This window comes from Buteo buteo, chromosome 22 (assembly GCF_964188355.1).
Source record: "Buteo buteo chromosome 22, bButBut1.hap1.1, whole genome shotgun sequence".
Lineage (NCBI taxonomy): Eukaryota > Metazoa > Chordata > Aves > Accipitriformes > Accipitridae > Buteo > Buteo buteo.
Window position 1 is genome coordinate 22,130,029 of NC_134192.1, and position 20,423 is coordinate 22,150,451.

Genomic DNA, 20,423 nt, shown 5'->3' on the forward strand with positions numbered 1-20,423 from the left:
TCCACAGCTTGCCTATGCACTGTATGAAAAACTACCTCATGTTATTTGCAGGTGTGTTTTGGGGGGTTAACTTGGCATTTGCTGCCTTCCTCTGATGTCTTCTAGTTCTTGTAGTGGGTGAAATAATAAGTAATAAATCAGTTTCTTCTATACAATGTGTAGTATTATTCTTGGAATTAGGGAACTTAGAGTTAAAACCTGAACTTTCTTTTGGATCTGCATCAGTGTCAAAAGCATATGCAACCCCTTTCCTGAGAGGTAATAAAAGACCTCTATTCTCTGTCACTGAGGAACCTCAGCAAGTTTGAGCTAGCGAGCAGACAATATACCTCAGCATTCTTACTGGAAAGTTGGGTCAGGGAGACCCCGACTCCTGACAGCTTACAGAATGCGCTTTTGACAAAAAAGGGCTTATAAAAATCTGCACAGATCATTATTTCAACAGACACGGTGTTGGTGAACGCAAAAGAGAGGACAACCTTTAAATGTTCAATACTATTTTGAAATACAACCACAGGCTTATGGTTCATTCTCGCACAACTTATCTGATCCCTTCTGCACTCCAAATTGTTATTGCTAACATTTTTAGTAATAAGTGTTTGACTTTATCGCTATTTATTTTTCTATACAAAGATAAGAATACTGTACTAGAACATGGTATCTCTTCTGGTTTAGGGCCATCAACAAAAAAATTAACTGTTTTTTACAGCAGGACCAAAGTCTGTCTTCAGAAACATGTGCATTTCACAGTGAGAAATAAGGTCAAAATTTTGGTCTGTCATGTTTTTATTACTGTTGATGATGCACAAGCCAGAAATAAAACAGCTTAACTTTCAGATCTTGAATGCAGTTTGTAGGGCTGCCTGCCAGAAAGGATAAAACATACATCCTTCTAAACTCAACAACTGCAGCCAGCAAGCAAGGAACTAGGATTCATATTCCAGTGATGATACACATTGACACCTTCACTCGCCACAAACCAAGTGGGTTTTGCTTTTGTTTTTTTTAAATTACTTAATATTTTCCTGTATTTAACAACTTACTGAAACAACCACTGAGACACACGTACTGTATGTTTTTACTGTGACTGTAACTAGCCAGATAGCTTAGTTTGATTTTGAGAGGCTTTGAGATCGTCTTGACATCCACAGCAGATTGGTAATGCTACGGTACAAAATCAGATTGTTCAAGTTCCAACAATTTATCATTTACTATTTCTCAGAAATAATTATTATGAACAGTTCAAGTTACAGATTGTAATCTTCTCAGCTAATTTGTAGTGAAATAAATGAATTATGTATTTATAATCTTTTCAACAGCTCCTAATACTGAAAGAACTCTGTGCAATGTGAAGTATGGCTTGAAAGAATTAACTACAGTCCGTGGCACTTCATACATACACATTTGGACAATCTTCTAAACCCGTGCCAACTTGAAGCATCTACACAAAACTCAAAGACACTGGAGATTTTACTAGAGAATAAGAGATTGCAAAAGGGATGCCTAATACCCTTTAATATTGAAGCTGAATGACTGTAGAAGCTCTCCAAAGAGATTTACTGTCATAAGCCACAATTTCCATGAAGGACCAGTAAGTGCAGATACTTGCAAAGTTCAAACAAGTTGTGTCAGTATGGGGAACACTGGCAAGGTATACACTAATTCTGAAGATGCACCATTTTTTATATCTGGCATTTGATTACTTGCACCAAGTTATTACTGACTTCCAAAAAATTTAGAATGCTGCCAAAACCAGGAGAGCCTGTGAGTAAACCTAATTCATGTAAAAGGTCAGCAGTGAAATCTATCGTGTTTCATTTAACACCAGTCTAAAAATAACACACAAAAAAATCTTGAACTATATTAGCAGCCAACTTTGTACTTCCTTTAAAAAATCACTTTCATTTTTGCTCATGGCAATAGCTGAATATATACCTACAACAGCAATTGGATATGTTACCCATTCCATCTTTGATTTTCAGACTATTTTTCTCATTCAGCAAACCTAGCCATTAAGTGCTCTCATCTAATCTCTAGTGCAATTCTCCTCAACGAATACCTGTGGGAGCTTTGCTTTAGCTTCTCTAAGGAACAGGATCAAACCCCTAGAAAAGACCAAGAGTGCCAAAGAAACTATTCAAGAAAATACATCCTAAAATTGTTATTGTGCAAAGGATGTTCTATGTCTTCAAATCAGTATTTCTTTCTGAGGTATACAAAACCATAAAAAACAACTATCATCAGAAGAAATATTATTAAAATGTTGATATTAATACCAGATAAAGTGAAAATATTTCTTAAGAAGAAAAAGTGAGAGGCTTTAGCAACAAAATACAATAGCACAGTGCCAAGCTGAACTTAACTAAGCTTGAGGTTTTGGACAGGATTCATTTCTGCTTGTGGTATAAGTATGCACCACCTTGATTATCATTTAAAAAAATATTGACAGCTTGCCTTCTCATACCAATGCCTAGTAACAAATTCCAAATGTTTTGTCACATTTCTTGTGAGCAATGCCATCTGCCAGAGGTGGCATTTCATGGCTGTTTACCCTGACTCCCTCCAAGAATTCATCTGCCACTATCTAATGCTGCCTGAATAAAGGGGATTAAGACTCTGATGCAACAGAGACTATTGATAATTTGGTATAATTGGGAAGAAATGAAGATAAATGAGGCTGAGGATGGAGAGGCAATTAGTTGAGCTGCCTGTACAGCTGTGTTCTCGGCCTAGCTCCCCTGGCCTTTTCTTTGGTGAGGTATGCGCAAATTAAACATAATGACAAATACACTCTTCCCAAAGCTCTTTAGTTTGGGAAGCTTGAAGATATGATTTTCACTTCTGAGATTCTAGGCAGTTTTCAGCTTAAAAAAAAAAAGAAAAAATAAAAAGGGGCATACTCACTGTGGAGATTTTTAAAGAGCAGTGCACTTCGTAACAGCACACCTATAGCACAGTATCTGTTATTTCAAAACACAGCTCTTCATTTGGTAGTGGTATATAGCACTGGTGCTGGTTTTGCGGTTTTGACTAAAAGGATGAAGGCTTCTGCCTCCCTCAGTGCCAAAGAGAGCTTTGATTGTTCCACAACTCCGGACATCTTTGATATACCTACATTTGGTGTCTTATTCTGTAAATATCCTCCATCCACGTAACTGGTCAAACAACCACTCCAGAGCATGATCCCCCTGAAATATCGATTCTTTCAAGTCTAGCCCCACATTTGGCAGCTGGACCTCCATTTTTTGAATTGTGCTAGCTTTTAAAAATACTGGTCACAAAACCTTAAGTGAAATGTCTACAATACACATTTTACTCTACAAAAGATCTTAGAAGTTATAAGATTTGTAATCATGGGCATAATACAAAGACAGCTACGCAGATACAAGCCTTATTTCTAAGCTGTATTATTCAGGTGAGGCCAAGTAATCAAGCTTGAACACCTTGAAAGGTATTTAAATCCAAAGTGAACATGGTCAGACTACAAACCTCCAAACTAAAAGGCACAAATCTGCAGTCTGATTTGTAGTTCTTCTTTCAAATATATTGAGATACGTTCATACATATACAAATGTGCACATATATAGTTTAATGTAAATGTACCAAAAAATACCTTTGCCACAAGAAATACCATTATATGTTTCAGGTAAGGTTCTAACATAGTTTTTCATAAATGTCAAATAATGTAAGAACCCTTTTAGAAAGAAAAACAATGTTTATAGAGGCAGCTTTGGCTTACAGATGTGTATGCCTAACTACCCAACACATGAATTTCCTGCTTTCATATATAGGTGATACTATCTGAATTAGGTCTTAGATGAAAGACTTCATAAAATTGCACTTTTTTGTGCATTTATGCTTTCTCCAGTTATTTAAAAAAAAATATTTTATGGGTTACTTGAAAAATACTCCTTAGATAAAGACAAAGCCTAGCTCCTATGCATAGAAGGGATTTTGGTAAATTTTGGAAGAAAAATGTTAAATTTCCTAAAAGAACAACAATTTAATAGATTTATTTTGTAACGTGAATTTTCATCATAGTTGCTTTGTATTGTAGAGTACAGTTCTTTCGTACATCCTCAAAGCTGAAAACACTTGAAATTATCCCTTTTCAAACTTACAGAACTTCTGCAAAGTACAGTGTCTCCTCCTGATTTTTTGCATATGAAAAACTTCTCAACCTCAACACTATACTCTTCCCCACTACCTAGAGGTCAACCAAAATTTCATTTTAGCTTTATCTAATGTACATATTCATTTTGGATTAGACTTCTACAAAAGACAAAAAAATAGTTCACTTTTTATGAGGCAAACATGCCAGGAGAAAAAAAAAAGAATAATAGTTTATATTTAAGTTTAGCTCTACCTTGTTTTGTCTTACTGAAGCTGAAAATTTGGCTGAGGTAACTGTTCCTTTATACAACAAAAGTTTTTTAACGCGTAGTTCAGAATAGTGATTTTTTTATTAGTCTGCAATATTCAAATTTTATATATTACACTTCTGGTCTTTTACTGAAACCTTCTTCTCATTAACATTGTAAATGAGCAAAATTATTTGCTTCCCATCTTCTGGCTTGACACTTTATCAAAGTATTCCAAATTAATCTTTAATCTTGTGATTAAATGTGTACAGTGCGCACATTAAATGAGTCACATTGAGCAGAGCTTTGGCTTTCCGCTGGGAACAAATGCCCATGTCCTGGCTGGAGAGATGGCAGCGGCTCCCTCCAGCTCTGCCCTGCTTTCTCACACCTGCACTGCAGCTGTACACACTTACCGACACTCACGTTGGCAGCCTCCATCTCCTGGGATCACACAAGGTTGAGTGCTCTCAAACAAAGCCAAAATACACGTCTCTTGTGGGTGCTCCTGATGTGTGTCAGCGTTGCTGTAGTCAACAATGCCCAGTCCAGCACTTGCCTTTTATTTTGCACGTGAGAAAACCGTTGCGAGACTTGCCCGATCTCTTTACACCTCAGCGGCCCCCTTGTCCTTGCCCCACGGCGATGGCACCAGCTGAAGGATGAAGAACCACCGCTGGCTGAGGGCCACATGCTCTGGCCAAGCAGGAGGGAAAAGGTCAGGGGGGATTTTCAGAAAGGACAGAAACTGCAACGCAATGAGGAGACCGAAATCTGGGCAGTGACCCACTGCAGCACAGGCAAAAGGAGAAGGATCAAAACTGTTCCCTAACTTCAGTAGGTTACTGAACACAGAAAGGATGGCAATTTCAAGCATACTTCCATAACCTAAAAGGTAGTATACGGCAGTTTCTAACCGAGCAAGCTAGGAAACAAAGGAAAGGCAGGTAATAAAACAGAAATAAACGCATGAAAAATTTTACACTGGCATGACTAGGACAGAGACAGAGCCGAAAACAAAATACTCTGTTTTCCATGTTCATCTTGCTTTGTTTTCCCACTTCCACATGAAAATATTTGTATTAAGTCCCTCTTCTTTTTCCTCCATTTCACGTAGCTCTTCCTCAGAGGTGGGTGCTAATTCTCTTTACATCAAAATTCAGTTCCCAAATCATAAAATGTGACAGACTCACGACAACTGCAAGGGATTAAGTGAAGGCGTCCCTAAGAAAATACCTTGGGGTTTTTTTTACGGAATCCCTGCTTGCTGTTTTTTGAAAGCCTCTGTGATTACAGCTGTATTAAGAGGCCAAACAAGAGTTCTTCTCTACACATTCTCAGTTCTGAAACTGAGACACATCCAATTTGACCATAAAAGTAAGTATACAGTAAACAACAGCTTTTTGACTGCTGGAGTTTATTCTTTATTTATTTGTACCCTACTTTTAAATGATTAACCATTTTCCTATTTCATAATGGTACCTACAGCAGTATTATATAAGATTTCTAAAGCTAAACCAACATTATTACAAAGGTAACTGTGATTTCTCAAAAGTGAACCTGGAAAGCGAAAGTAGTAACTGAAAAAGTATTTCTGCAATTAGCATCTTACTCAGCTTACTACAATGCTATAACAAATATTCATCTGCCACGCTTCAGGAAAGCTTTTTAAAAGCGGTGTTGGAATAGTATATATGTGGAAAAATGAAACATAGGAAATAGCTGGCAATGCTGCTAAAGGACCATCTAAAAACCATAGAAAGTACCTAATGGAAAAAACGTTTTTCTGAATAAATGCTAGCCCAATCAACAAAGTTGACTTGAAAAAAGGTAGTTTGTGGCTTACTATGGGGTATTTGCACAGAAGAGCTAACGCACAGCTGTAACTGATGGTCAAGGATAATAGCCATGGATTTCAACAGATTTTCAGAGCTCCCTGGTATATGCTGAGAACAACGATATCAAAAGGTTCCTCTCTCCAGCACTGCTGGTGTCAAGGTTAATGAGCTAAAACTTGTTAAATTGATATTACCAAACTAATGACTTTTTTATAGTATACTGCATGGATTTTAACAGACAGGCTAATGTGGAATATTGCTAGTCTTAATTGAATTAGAAGTTATTGCATGTATACAATTAAGATAACTAAAATTGGAGGAGCTGTGAGGCAACTGTCTATCTAGACCATGCCATTGGCACATACCTCATGTGCTGCCACACGTGTACTTCAAATTTCAAATTCAGTCCCTGAATTCAACTGCAAACATACTGAGGAGAGGAAATACGAGCATCTGCAAAGGTAGTCTATTGGCTATCAGTAACCCTTAAAAAATCATTCATCTTGATCCTCCTAAGTTCCCTCTTTAACGATTCACACACTGAATCAGAAAAAGCCATGTAAAACTACCTGATGACTGTGCAAAAGATATGCTCAACAGCAGGATGAAGAGAAATTGCCTTATTCCCAAAATGCTGTGACTCAGAACCGTTCGACAGCTACAACCAACCACAGGAGAGTAAAGCAACACACACTTTTTGCCGAGGTATCTTTTTCCATCAACATCCCTCCCCTGCTGGGGAGTGGGAATGTACGGCTTTCCACCAGTTGCAAAAGCTTCTGCTGCATGCTGGAGGAGCTCCTATTTACAGGGTAATTTTCTAAATTACATGTGTTGTAAATGGGAGGATACTGAAAATACAAATTTTCTTAAAAAGTAAAGGTATCAGCTGCAGAGAAAATTCCAGGGCAAATCTGTAAGAAGTAGGTTACAGCAGAATAGATCTTCAATTTCAAACTTCTAAATTTGAAATTATTTAAACAATATGAATGTTATTTCAAAGTATTTTTACATTGACCACACCATACGTTAAGACAGAGAGGAAATAAATGCCTGGAGTCTACATCCAAAATAGATGAAGAAACAGCAGGAAGAAAAAAAAAAAAAAGAAGGATATTTAATGAATCATATTAAAAGGGAAGAAGCTTATGAAAAATAAATGGCATTTGTAGATGATTAAATTTTGAAGGTAAGATGTTGTATAACTGCACCAACCATTTATTTCAGTGCCATAACTGCATCTAATAAATAAAATACTTTTTTTTAATCCAAACCGAAGATTCACTGCTATCTGATGACTTGGATTTTCCATTTATGTAGTACAGGGGCAGGGTTTGGGCTGTAATTATGCAAGGCAGTTTCAAAGAAAGAAGAGCTGTTAGTTAGTCGGATAGAAAATGAATATCAGTCGCTAGCAATAGGACAATGCAAATATTTCTTCTACAGACAGAATCACTAAGTTTAAAATCAGAGAGGCTCATTAGAGATTATCCTAAATACAAGATACCTACATGTTTCATGAGAATGCTCTTCTGCTTAGGTAATATTTTCTATTAAAGTCCAATCTCTCACTAACACAGAAATGTTATTTAACATATAGTATATACCCAGATAGAGTTGGTATTTATAAAAAATGAAATTAAAAGTCTTACTCTTGCTAACTATTCCAGTGTTTTCTAAAGGACTTTTCTCATTGGATCTAGGATTTTACAGAGAAAGGGAATGAAGTTGGATTCAACTTCCAAAAAATACCTACTTTGTCAAAATCAAGAAAAAGAAAAGAGGTGCTGCAAATGAGGGGGAATATTTCTCAAGGATGAAATGCCAAAATCCCACTTAGATCACATTCTTAGAGAGAGTCAATCAGAAAACAGATGCACAGAAACGACAGGAACTTGCAAGACACTTCTTCCTACTACCTTTCCAATTTCCGTCTGAAGGAGAGAAAATAAATCACAATTTAACTAATATTACATGCCTTACAGGAAAAGAGGAAAATGCAGCCTCTCCTATCCCACAACATTAGTAATTGAATATACAGCTCTTATACAGGTATGCTGGAAGTTTCACTAGTCCAAAAGTTTTACTTGTCTCCATCCTTACAGTAGCCCGATCATCACCTTATAAAGAAGAATCTATTCTCATTTTTATATCGTACAAATGTAGAACAGACACAACCCCCCCTGATTTTCTAGGTTTTAAATATGAATGCATGTCTGATCTTAAAGGCAAACTCAACATTTATGTCTTGTCTTGGTGATAAAGTCCATGAATATATAATGAGAGTGGAACAACTCTGCTACTGATTAAATGTCAAAAAAGGTTTTATTGTCAAATATACTGTAAATACAGAAGATATACAACAAAGAGCATTAATTGCAGATGGCTCTGTACAGCTTAAAAAATGCACATAATCTAAACAGGAAATGTTGATTTTCAGTTTCAACTATCAATTTTAATTCACCTTCAGAATGTACCTCCAGTCAACCTGTAAAGATAGACTGAACTATAAAATGGCCAAACTCAACTGAATGAAATGCTTCCCACTCAAGGGCAGATGTTAGCATGTTAGTGTCTATATCATAAGCATACATAGCAGAATTAACCAAGCTATCCAAAACTCTGGATCTTTATTAGAATTTGTCTAAACCTTTGTGAAGATTTAAAAGAGATACAATGTGAAAATTTGGTCAGGACAGATGAAAGGCTGGAATAGCCATCCTCACAAATTCAGAATGGGGTTTCACTGTCTGTGGGGCTCTTCGGGGGGAAAAAAAAAAAAGGGAAAAAGATATAGCAGCTATAGTAGACTGCAGGTGAACCCAGGTCAGCGGTATCCTGCTTCCATGAAACGTCAGGAGAATAAAAGTGTTATACGCTTATGCAAGATAGCTGTCTGTATGACTGGGAGAAATTCTTTCTCCCTGTCCTGTTCTACATTGCTGCACTGAGCACCGGCACGGCCTTGACCGAAGCATTGCGTAGGGTTGGGAACCGGCAGGATATGAATCACCTGGAGAGAGGCCAGAGGAGGGCAGTGAGAACTGACCAGGGACCTAGAAAATCGTCAGCATGAGGCACGTTCAAAAGAGCAGGCTTGTTTAACGTAGGGAGGGGAAGACAGATAGGAGACTCACTAATAGTCTTCACTAGATAAAAGACATGTTCAGTAATAAAAGGAAATAAATTGTTCTTCATACCCACAGTGTATAGAACAAGCCGCAGCGAGGAAATACTGTAACAAGGAAGACTTAGGTTAAACATTAGGAAAAATGGCCATGATTAATAAACCTATAAAATTTCTAAAATTAAGCTGGACAACTATCAGTCAGACATGATGCTGGCAGAGTTCGTGCTTCACTGAGAGTGTGGGTAAGAAAACAAGTCTGGAAGCACTGTTTCCCTATGATCCTAAACACTGCAAACTGCAATACACAGACCAGACCCAGAGGCAGTGCCAAACTGCAGGGTGAAAGGGCCCTGCCACTGCTAAACTAAATCTACTGCCTGGCCTAGATCTGTACGCTGCAACGTAATATACCACATTGCAGGGTACAGCCTAGAGCGTTTAACCACAACATAGGATCATTATCCGACATTATGGTCTCTTCTTCAGCCTCAAGAATGGTTCAGGTAAAGCCTTACCTACTCTTCTCTTCAAGAAAACATCACAGTTTGGGAAGATCCTGCTGTTCTAAAACCATTAGGTGCACGCTTTCTGTGCCTCCCAAGATGAAACATGTATCTGCAAAAACTAATGCACAAACTGGCCGTCCTAAAAGACATATTAGTTACTTAGCAGATAACATAATATTGGTTACATTTCCAAGATAATAAACACGTTAAGATGGCATTTGAAACATACTAGAAATCCATGCATTTTCCCTTTAGATTATGGACAAGTCAGTAGCTTCAATTATATGGTGCCAACAAGATTTTCTTCTCCATGACTAAATGGACCAGGTTTTAATATTCTTCAGTGATCTTATTAATTTAAATGAAGCTTCTAAGAAATTAAGAATAAGAATTTCATTTGAGAAAAAGATGTCACAGATGGAAATTAAAGATTTCTAACACACTCTGGTGATAAAGGTACATTACTCTTGGTCCAAGACAACATTGCTGGGTTTTCATAATTGTAACTAGAATGATCTGATAAATTGCTGCTCCTGTATACAGTTAGAGGTTGGGGTTTTTGGTTGGGTTTTTTTTGTTTTTTTTTTTTTTTCTTTTTTAAAGGAGCTAAAAGCGTAGACTACCCACCTGTATCTATTTTTAATTTGGTAATGACTGTACTTGCTAAAATTCTACCAAAATGTCACTCACAGCTTTGGATTCCAGCTTTTTTTAAACAGAATATGGAGCAGAAAGCATAACCTATTATGCAAAACTGTCAGATGCTTACTTTTAAAATCACAGAAATAAATGCATAATCCTGATTTTCTTATTGGATCAAAACTTCATTAAAGGAAAATAAAACTTGAATATAACTATTCAAGATAGCCAAGGTATTCTATAAAAAGTAATAAGGTTCTGATCTGTGTGTGTCCTGTTTACCTATATAGTCCCTACTCCAGAACTAAGGGATGTCTCTTTGTGGGTGCAAGTAAAGGCAGAATTACTTGAGACCACTGTGACTTCTGTCTCATCAAATTCACAAATCAGCTAGACATTTAAACAGCGCCAACTGTTGCAAGTAAAACTGCTATCGAATCTCAGCTGCAAAAATGTCAGTTCAGGGCACTCTGCAAAAATCTAGTACTGAATCCTTAACTAAAACCCCACATTATTAAAATGGGTTTTTTGATTAATGCTACTCTTTTGGGTAAGAAAATATTCCAAATGATCACACCACAAACATATCTTACCTCAAACATAAATTAACTGTACGTTAGGAGACTTTTTTTAAAAAAATCTGATTAAAATTCTAATGCATGAGACTCCTGCTGTTGGCAGCTGTATCACTATCAATGACATCCTTTGGGGGACTCTCAGCATGTGGCCCACATCAAAGGTAATATGCCAGTTTTCATCCTAACTTATACGTGCCTTAACAAGAACAAGAATGTTCCAGACTTTACAATGTAATTAAAATACTGAAGTACTTTTTATTGTTAAAATATCATTAATGTGAGATTGAAGTTGACTCACTAGTATTAACAAAGGCAACTATCACTAATACTTGCTTTTCCTAACATACTGGAATTCTTTACATACTGGATTCTTTACATCCTGAAATGGGAAATTAAAACACATTGGTTCAGCATGCTAATACACCATAGTGTTTAAACAAATATGTTGCTTTGTGCAAAATGATAGGCAGACAAGATCTTGTTGAAACAGAGTACGTACAAGGACCTCAAAAAAAAAAAAAGTATTTGACATATGGTACTTCACTGTTCTTGTTCTTTGGTAGCACTGTGGAAAATCTGCAAATCACTAAGCGTACTTCTTAGCATTTTTGGCATCCCTAATTGCCAGAGTTCATCTGTTCACCAGTTGATGATACCTGCTCCCAGGACCTCTTTTGCTTTTATCCAGCAAAGGTTTAACATAAAATACAACACACATTTCAGAGAAGTAGATCTGGACCACGTTTTTCTTTTTCCTTCTCTTTCCCACTAAGCATCAAGACCAGAAAGGTAGAGATGCGTGGAGATGCCTTCTCACCCAACGCCTGCCTGCAGAGAGAGCCGCCTGGCTTCCTAACGGGCAGGAAAGTACTCTTCACACCATGTCCTTCAGCAGTCGCAGAAGCCTACTAAAATGTCTAAACTGGAATGATTTTTCCTTTTAAAGTGCAGTGCATCTGATCTGTACTGGTCTTAATAAAAATTTATACTGAAAGTCCTAAATTTGGCACATTTCTGGTAAGTATTGCTCCCTACAGTGCTATGGCAGTTCCTGTGCCTTGCAGAGAAACACGAGACCTCGTCTTAATGAGGGACACTTTTGAGCAACCTGCTTTCCTTCGACAGGTTGATATTGACCACGAATACCTGCTACTACTAACAAATGTGAAAATTATAACCACGGGAAAAATGTAGCCTTGGCTCTACAGCGGCCAAAATGATTTATGACATCAAGACCTAGCAAAGACGACTAATACTCTGAAGGGACTGTGTGAGCTCAGCCTCCACTCACTTGTTCTGTGCCCACTCCTAATTACTTCATTTACGACCGTAAAAGAGTTTTAACAGACAAAATTAATTATTTTGAATAATCCTTCTGAAATATGATATGCATTTTAATTGTATGCACCCTGTCATTAATTAAAGTTCCCTACCTTTTGGTGCATTAATTCAAAGATCCTATCAGTGACAAAGCAACAATTATAAGATGACTGTTTACGAAAATTAAAAATAAAGTTAAAAGGTTAATCTACTCTTGTGATACACTTAAAAGTAATGGTAAAATGTTTTCATTTGAGTTTTTACTAGACATTATTTTTCTACTCTTTAAAATCAATCTCTTTGTTTCAGGAACACATTTCCTGTCAATAAAATGAAAAATGATATAGATTTAGGAGGATAGTGGTCTCAGCGTAGCATCTCTCATATTATTATTCCAGTATCATCTGTTACAAAGTAAGACCAATTCCCACATCTAATTACAAACAGGATTTCAGAGTCATTAAACAAAATACATTTCCATTAGTGCTGCTGTAAGAAGATAGGGGAAAAAATGAAGATTAGTTCACGCTGCACCTCTGTTTTTCAAGCTTTGAAGATTTAGACCTCTGCACTCTGAGACTATAAATTTGTAAAGGATCTGAAAGGTGACAGACATGTGAAAGCTCTCAATTCTATGCAGTTTAGCCATACCATTTACATTTTGTCATTAGTTTATCTTTTGCTGCACTTAGTTCTGATAGTAGATACGGCAAGAATCTAGAGAGGTTGTTTATGATTACACTGTGAGCACCCGGAAGTATTTTATTTGGCGTTAGGAAGTGGGGGTTTTTAATAGATATGAATCTTGATTTTCTATATTACATTTGTTCCAGCAGAAGTTAGAAATCATCATAAGGAATTCTGTCTTTGTAGAAAAAAAAAAAAAAAAAAAGTGTATTTTATGCTCTGGAAAAAAGGAACAGCAGTTCTTTGACTTCAAATGAGATAACAGCCAAAATATACTGAGGAAGCAGATTGTGTGATATGTTTAACTGTTGAAATATAAACTTACAAGTCTATATATTCTCCATTCATAAACATTTAGCAGCATCTAATTGTCATGAATGCATTTAAAATATACCCTGGAGAATTACCCACTCAAGCATTCACACAAACCAGAGCTTAGACATTTAATAAGAACTTTTCTAAAAATAAGTCTATATAAGATAATACCTAAATTTACTTGATCTTTAAATTAGTTTACATTAGCTTATGATGTTATATAAACATCAATTAATTTCATCATGTGTAAGATAAGCATCAAAAATCAGAAACAAAAACTCCTCTCAAAGATGCCTCAGAATTAGAGAGAAAAGCACAGAGAATTTAATTTTCAGAAGTTGTCCGAAGTTAGATTTCCTTTATTAGTTTTAAAACTACAGCCAGAGCTACTTCATATTTCTCAGAGTTGGGTGTCAGTCAATCCAAATATGTAAATATTAGCTGACGAATAAGCATTTGTGTGTGAATCATATACATTTACTACAAAGTATTTACGTTCATATTTAAAGGAATAAGAATACTGTTTAAAAAGACAGTTAAAGTACTCACATGCATTCAATAGGTAACTGCTTAAGAACCTATCTAAAATGGGACCTTAAAATAGTTTGTAGATAAGAAACAAATTCACTTTTGCACTCCACTGAAACTGTGCTTCACTAAAGCATCCTAAAATTCTTGGTATTAAATCCTACCCAGTGGTGGGGTGACACAGCGGAAACTGTCCACTGACATTCACTCTCCAAAAAACCCAATATTTGCCAAAGAAATAGATATATGTGCATCTTGTTTCCACGCTTTACACATGGAGACTGCATTCTTGGGATAATTGAGAGGGCCCATGAAAGCTATCACCATTAGGAAGAAACAAAAGAGAATACAGCAGAATACAAACAAGGTACAACAGAACCAAAACAACAGCTTATCACTTCCCGGCTCATATTTGAGGAACTGTATCTTAAAAAAAGAAAACAGCATGTCACCCTTTTTCTCCTGAATTATCAGTCACTGGCTCCAGGAAGGCCTCACTTACATTATCTGCAGGGAATTCATTGCTCTGTATCATTCAACAACCACAGACATTTTCTGACAAGCAGCAACGGGTAAAGGTTTTTAAAGCCTCGGTGTTACGTGAATGTTTTAGTTCCTTCACTCCATCGCCACTGAAAAAAGCAAGCTTGCAATTTCTTCGATATCACTTGCAAGTGGGTTCAAGAAACTTGCAAGAAACCCCACCTCCAGACGTATGTATGGAAGCGCATCCTGGAAGCCACTGAGCTCCATCACTACGCCAATCTTCTTCAAGTAGTATGGCCTTGGGATCAACGCTCTTCTGCAGAGCTTGTCCTCACAGCCCGTCGCCTACGGGGCCACACGTGCCCCCGTTACCCAGAGGAGCCTCACTCGTACATGAGACTTCAGCAGGCTGCTCCCTCGCCTCTGTGCTGTGAGTTAGCTCTGAAGAACCAACGTCTCGTCCAGGGGCTTCAAAGATGGTGGTTTTTTTCCAGACGCACACTGTAACATGGCCCAGTCCTATCTGCCCCAGAGAACCGCACCCCAGGCTGATGGGCTGAACAGGAGCCCTGAGGGGCTCTGAACTCATTTCTGATCTCCAAGAGATCTGCATGACACTGACCACCAGTGCCTACCTCCCAGCCTGGCCCCATCGGCTGTGTAATACGTGTTACACCACGAGCCACACTCACAGTGCGTCATCACCAGCGTGCTTGAAGAAAAAAAGGCACATCAAAAATGTCATCCTTTTTCCTATCTATCCCGGTGCTCAATCCATTTGTGTTCGATGGTGGTGGACTAGCAGCTCACTGCACTTCACCCCTCAGCAAACAGAGAGGTCCATTTTGCCACTGTGCTACGCTCAACTTCCAGTGTGAAAAGCAAGTATCTTCACACTCGCCACAACCAGTACAGGTACATGTCTAAAGAAATTGCACAGATGTCTCAATTTTTAGGATGAAATGTTTTAATAGATCTGCGAGGGCTGGAGTCAAACAAGCCTACTTTTTGGATGAGACAGCACAGAAAACAACATGTATTAAGTTCTCTCTTACTTCAAGACTGTATATATTCCTCCTGGCAAAAGGACAATTAAAGAAAATTAAATGTATGCTTCACTAGCTTTTCAATTGATTCTAAAAATATTAATAGTAGTTTTGACTGGTTATATTTTTAAAATGGCATGAATGTTTTGTGTTCTTTAAATAAAATTATCATCTTTGAAACAATAACTCTCTCCTCATGTAGCACAAAAATACTTGCTTTAACAACAGGAAAAATGACTTCATGAAGTCTGCATGGCACTAAAGGATTAAAAAAATCTCTTCTCTGGTCTTGTCATTTTTACTCTTACAATAAAATAACAGCCTCGGCATCCTGCTTTTTTAGAATAAAAGACCTACCTCTTTTGACTTTTCAAGCACTTGAAAATTTTAAAAGAGAAAAACTAAAAAATGCTGACCGTGTAATAGCTGGGTATTCATGGTGGGTGGAGAACATGAAAGGTTACAATATGGATCTGTGCCTACGCGTTTCTTTTCAACTTGAGCAGCATCCTCCTGCTTCTGCTAACTCGGCAATCATACAGCTGACAGATTTCTGGGTTTTCTAAATAATGCATGGGATTTTCTTTTAACATGTCAGTGCAAAAGTATCAATTCTGCCCGTGTGTCGTTTGTGATGCTGATTTTCCTTGACAGCATTCCATTAAACCAATGAGTTTTTTCCCTCCTGATGGTTCCTTAAATATTCCTCTGAGTGATGTATTTGTGGTTTTTTAAACAGATTGTGAAGGATGTTTGCATTTATGAGAAAACTGCATGGCAGGTACTGAAGGGAAAAAAGGATAAAAAGATAACACTTTTTTTCTTTTTTTTTCCTATGAAAAGCTTTTTCTCTGATCCTCATATGCCAAAAGCTAGGGTGTTTTTCCTTTCTTTTCTGCCTAACTTAGCTCCTTGTCTGGAAATTAAGCAACAAGACTCTACATACAGAATAACATTTTGACTTCCTAAGGAAATACCACTGAAACACTTAGTACTGTTTGATATCTCTCTTGGGAAAGCAAAACACATTTATTAAATCATGCATGCTAACTCCAAAAGCCAACAGAAGGAAATAACTGCTTTACTCTTTGCACTGAGGTTTTGTACAAACAGGTACTGTCACGGATTGCTATGCACTGATACTTCTTTGCTTATGCAGCTTAAAGGATGTTCAGGTAATATCACCAATACTGTATTTTGCAATCTATCCTTCATGTTCCAGTTCTATCACATATTTGTACAAATTACCTGCTGCCATGCTATAAAAAAAAAAAAAAGCTCCGATTTCAAATAAATTGCAGATTTCCCTAGGCAATTATATGCTAATTTCCAGAATACACTTCACCTAATTTTAGTATTGCATGATGATGAAACAAATGATCTTTATAAACACTTTTGTGCAACTAGAGAGGTTTTGTTTTGTTTATTTTATTTCTACAGAACAACAAAATTGATTACATGGCTGGGCTTTGAGAGATCTGCACACGCATCCAGCATACCTGGCTTCAGCTGCCCGCTTCAAACTCTTGATCTTACTCATTCTCCAAAGTGGAATACGAAAGGCCAGGTTGCTCCTGGCACGCGTTATCAGTCATGCTTACAGCTTTACGGCATGACTTGTCTTAGCTGTGGCAACCCTCTGGACTCAAGGCAATCCTCAGATGTGTGCACTGATTGCCATCCACAAACCGTCTCATCTCCAAGGACTCACAGAAAGTAGCCAAAAAGGAGGAATAGGATTATGAAAGACATGGCCACTGGGAAGTTGAGATTTCAGAGGGATTAATTTCTCCCACTTCCAGACACCTATGTCCCCAACTACGTGGTTCTCTAAATTCAACCTTCCTTCCCAGATCCTACAAGAAGATGGAGACAGACACTAAGCCACAAGGAACAGCTAGCACAGATCAGCTGGACTGTGGGGCCAGAAAACCTATAGTACAAGATTAAATATGAGATTTTCAACTGCCTGAGAAGTTTGCTTCAACACTTCATATGATGAGTAGGAAGGTGCAAAAAAAATCTCTTTCTCTTCTGCAGAGAGAGTGGAAGGAGGACATTAATGTTCAAGTGTATAACAACATTCTTCACAACACTGTGAACTAATGTATTACTTCAATTAAAAAATATGTGCAAATTTGGGGGGGGTACTTTTTTTTTTTTCACAGTTTCAGTATTGTCTCTTGCAGCATTTTTTTAAATAAATTACTTAGAATATTCCAGTACTAAACTCCACCACTACCGAGATTATTGTAATATCACAAAGATGAGGTAGGTAGCACCTGATGGCAAAAATGTACCAGCTGGACTAGACGCAGGAAAAGAAGCGGCCGACTTACTCCCTACTTCCTTAGACACACTTGTAAGATTCAGTTCCACACCTGTAATTTCCTAGAGGACAATATAATCTCTGAGGAATTATAGTCAGTGATCCTGAGAGTTAGAGTTCAGATTTTAAATTGATGGCATGAATTCTGGCTTCAGATACAGAAATTCTTCAAAATTTCCATCATCATAGGTGCACACACAGAGAAAGAAACTACAGAAGTGATTTCTAGGCATTACTAAAGAAGCAAATAAAAAATTATTTCATACTGACTTCAACAGATACAGATGGGGATTGAAATGAATACAAGACATCCTCACCACTTCTTTTATTATACTAATGGCCTGTATATAATGACACACTTCAAAAAAAAATCTGGCAATAAAGTTTCAGGACTTAATACTGATGAATTACATTTTTAACTCAAAACAAACAACAGCGAAAGAGACTATTCCACTCATCTATCAGACTAGGGAATGAGGAGGAAGGCACACAAACTAATGTGAAATATTTAGTGGCATTGTATCTTAGGCTCACCAAAGGAAGTCAATGTGTAACACTGAGGTAAAAAACCAACAAACTCTATGGTTGTTTTAAGTAAAACTGCAACCCTTCAAGTCTTTGTTACAGTAAAAAGAAAAAAAAAATAATCAAAGGAAGCAAAAGGTCCTCTGCTCTGTATAACTATATTTCTGATTTGACAGCTACAATTATAATCATTCAGACATCTATTTCCCACAAACTCTCCACAGCCATAACCTTTAGTGATTAATTATAAAGTTCCAGGAGCAATAGTACACAGACTAATTTCCTAAAACAATAAAAGACAGAATTTCTCATTTGGAGCTAAATGAAACACGAACAGGTTGTTATTCATGCTGAAATCTAGATGCAGAGTCATGTTGCAGCCATTACAGAAGCTATTAAACACAACCTCAAATCAAAGAAACTGTAGGTCTCTCTACTAAAATAAAATGTTTTTCTCACTTATGAGGCTTCTCACTCCTTTGCTCTGTTCCTTTTTACCTCTTCCTAGTAAAAAAATTTTCAAAATTCAATTTTCTTTCTCATTTCGCATCCCCATTTTGGTTTTAATAGTCATTTAAACTGTAAAAGTCTAGAGCAAAACAAACATTTGGCAAAGGTTTCATGCACACAGAATTATCATGGTGTTCTCTTCACAGTGAATCAAAGTTGCAAAATGTCTATCAACTTCTAAACAAAATGCCCAATCTCTTCATGCCTCACATCGGTCTCCAATGGCTTTCTATAGTGACTATTTGATAATTCCCCAGTTATTTTGTATAGTGAAATACATAGTTAAGTTTTACATTCCCTTCATTTTGGTTTTCCTTTTTGGCACATACTGCTGTACCTGCTTAATGTAAATCTTTAAAAAATGATCCTCCAATAAAAAGAGAAGCCATGCATTACGAAAATGATCCTAATGCTGGCATTGCAGATACTGAAAAGAGGGGAAATTGTGATTTTTAATATGATTCGTAGTAGTTCTTTTTGTTAAGGACTCATTTCTCTGTCTGCAAGCAACACTGGCACTCAATCCAGCAAATTTGCTCTTGGCAATTTTACTGAATTAGGCAATGAAAAGGGGAATGAACTGAGAAAAGATCTTTACATAACTGACACCATATCCTTATCCTTGGGCACCACTATAACTTCAGCTAAAGTCAGGAGGAACTTTTCCAAATATTTGAATTGGTACTGAGTCAGTTGTAGAACTCACTGAATTGCTAAACCACAGAGAACTTCCATTTGATACTCATACTCTTGACGTATTGTCGAAAGGCTGGTACGATAGTCCCCCCTAAAACTTGTCAATGAGGTACCTAAAATAATAATATTAATGTACTGTAGATTCTCCCCATACGAAGCATACAAATTTTGCCGTATCAGGTAACACGTGAAATCATGAACATTCAAATTAGCAAGCTTTCATACAGCAGCTTTTAAAAACCCAAATACAAACCCTACATCTTTTCTGTACGAAGCTTTCTTGCTTTTCAGTAGGAATTATATCTTCAGTCATATTTCTTAGCATTCAGTGAAACTCTGTAATTCATTTTGAACTATATACAGACCATAAGAATTACACAAACTAAATATGCTTTTTCAGTGCTTTTTTTCTGAATTCAATACGCACTAATTGATTAGGGTCTGAGAGGTGAATAAGAAATACATATCCTACATAATAGAAAGCTGGGGAAGGGTTTAATGCATGAATTAGAAGCCAGATTTCTTCAATACAGATGAGTACACAAAATTAGCAAAAGGCAATACCACTTTTGGAAAGGCTGCTTTGTGCATAATTTGTCATGAATTCAAAGTTATTCCTTTAGAAAATGAGTCTAAGACCTCCCAGCTGCTGCTTTATTGGTCTAATAAATTACCATTTTGATGGTACAATGCATATAAACTATACACCATCCAAGCAAGCAAACTGTTAGAGCTGCTTCGTCTTTAGAGACGCATGTGTGACTTCAGAGATGTGTGAATGCCGATGGGAGATCTGAATGCAATGAGGAATTAGACAATGCCTCCGTTCTTGAATTGGTAATGAAAACAAAGGATGCATAAGTTTCCAAAATGGTAAGAGTGTATTGTAGGATTGTGTCAAAAAAAGTGAGTCCAAGTGAAACTGCCCT

At 37.0% G+C, this 20,423-nt stretch overlaps 1 protein-coding gene across 5 annotated transcripts in view; it reads right to left on the reverse strand.

Moving 5' to 3' along the window:
- Positions 1-20,423, reverse strand: part of DACH2 (dachshund family transcription factor 2) — a 313,627-nt gene that overhangs the window by 80,737 nt on the left and 212,467 nt on the right. The window lies entirely within an intron of this gene.